Consider the following 2456-nt stretch of genomic DNA (forward strand, 5'->3'; position numbering starts at 1 on the left):
ATGCATGGTGCATCTGGTGGTTCTTCTTTGAACAGATAGGATATGATAATCCCTCTGGTCCGGCCTGGTGTGAACTTAGCCTTGGAAATATCTCCAGAATTTTCAGCGTTTGTTCCTGTCATAAACTCAACTTCTTTGGCAAAGACAAGTGTGTTATGGTAGTCATGGGATATTCAACTATATAAATCGGTTTGATGAGTTCCAATTTCAGTAGATGAAAAATTTTCTTGCTTCTTGTCTAAGTGGGATCTAAGACAAGGATTATGTTCTACATAATTTTCTAAGCATCCTAGTCTTTCTTCAAACTTATCAGGGCATAATAAATCAGTATGCATAATATCCAAATAATTGATTATCAAACAAAGGATAGTTGCACTTACCTGATTAGAAGCTTGATTGGTGCATCCAATGGCACGGCCTGTCTGTTTGGTGACTGGTCTGGGGGTTCTTCCTGAAGTAAGATGCTACTGGTCGTAGTGCCATCTTTCCAGAGAGGTGTTTAAGCAAAGATGGCTCCTTTGGTGGTGCCTTGTCATCTCTCTTTAAAATCACCTTCTTTTGCTTCATAGGTCCTTTGCTAAATGATGTACCTGTGTCACACCTTTTGGGACTAGACAAGCATATCATGGTAGCCTTGGAAGAATCATAAACAGAGCACACTAATTTATTTAAATTATTTTGTACCTCCTCATGTGCTTGGACCGAAACATCTACTAGTTTCAATGGATTTCTAGTGGCTGGTTTAAGTCCTTCTTGTGGGTCTGGTTCAGGGATGATTTCTTCTTGCTTTAACCTTGAAACCACGTCCTCCTGGTCCATATTTACACCTGCATAATCAGCCTTTGGGCAAGACAAGTGCATTATACCAGAAGTAGGAAATTTACATGCTAAGTGAGATATAACTTCACTAGTTGAATCCAAGTTAACTTCTAGTGAATTAGAAGTCACTACTAGCCTAGTTGGACAGGTTACAGCAAAGTGGCCTTTCTCATGACACCTATAGCAAATGAATTCTACTGGTTTAGAAGACTTACTTGGTTTCTTCTTCTCATGGAACTTAGGCAATGGCTTTGTACTTAGCTCTCGAGTTTTGGCTTGTGGAGTTGGAACTCCTTGCACGCCACTGGCCCTTGCTGCTGTTGTATGCTCGGTTGCTCCCTTGATGATGAGTGTAGACTCCTGGTGTAGCTTTAGGTCGTGAGCATTTTTGAGCTTAGCCTTTCGATTTGGCCTTTTTGCCAATATCAGCCGCCTTGGTTCAAGATTAGTATAGACCCGTATCTGATTCAACAGCTCATCTCCAGCTCCTTTCACATATTCTTCATACAAGAGTTCTTTCATTTCTTGCCAAGTAGCTTCTGGTTCATCATAGGCAAGTCGCCAGTAAGCATCTTGTTCCCACTTTCTAAAGGCATCTTCAGTGAGAGTGTCTTCGGCAATGGCTGTCTTATCCTCTTCATGGACTTGGTTAGAATCAAACCAATGTTCCATATCTTTCTCCCAGCACAAGTATGCTTCTGGTCCTTGATGATGGCCTGCAAAGATGACGTAACCAGGTTGATCATCATTTCTTCCAGCCTCACTTAAGGCCTCTTCTTCTTCAGCAATGTCTTGTTGAGAGTCTGGCTTTCCTCCATAGTTTCCCTCAGAGTTTCCTACACTGGTTTGTGAGCCAGTTTCGTCTTGGTACTCATCCTCCTGGTCAGAGTAAGGTACTTCACACCAGGGTATGCCTTCAGCATGAGACTCGTCTCCAACTTCTTCTTTAACAGATTGGAAACTTGCTTCTCCTCCATCAACATCTTCATAGACTTCTTCCGTTTTAGAGAAATTTTCCTCATGCTCATTTGCCTCTTCTAAACTGATTTCAGAATCAGCTTCCTCTTGCCATGAGCCTTCCTGGTCAGCTTCAGGATCATCACCTTCTGTCTCTTCTCCATGGCATTCATCTCCTTTATTGAAACTGATATTTGATTCAGTTTCTCCCTCATACTCTCCTTGGTAGCTGGTATCTCCATGTGAGTAATCAGGTGGCTCTGGTTCAGGATATGCTTCAGCAGGATCGTCTCCATACTCTGACATAGAGTAGTTATCATCAGAACATGACCCATCACAGCCATCCTCTTCATCGGACCAAGCTTGGTCGGCTTCATCAAGATCGGAGCCTTGGCTTGATTCATAAGAACTCTCTTCCTCAAAGTAATCTGCCATGGCGTCTCCCCTTATTGGTACCTTTCAAAAACAGAGAATAAGAGTATCAAGTCGTGGCTTAACAAAAGAAAGAAGAAGAATAAGAAACAAAAAAAAGATGGAAACCTAGTATTTTTTTTTTTTGAAAGTTTTGAAACAAATGGAAAATTAACTCCTATTTTTTTTGTTTAACTTTATCAAGCAAATCTCGAAATCTATAAAATAAAACAATGGAAATAAATATTTATTTTGGTTTTCAATTTAAA

The sequence above is a fragment of the Brassica napus genome, unplaced genomic scaffold, assembly GCF_020379485.1.
Source record: "Brassica napus cultivar Da-Ae unplaced genomic scaffold, Da-Ae ScsIHWf_1084;HRSCAF=1548, whole genome shotgun sequence".
Classification (NCBI taxonomy): Eukaryota; Viridiplantae; Streptophyta; class Magnoliopsida; order Brassicales; family Brassicaceae; genus Brassica; species Brassica napus.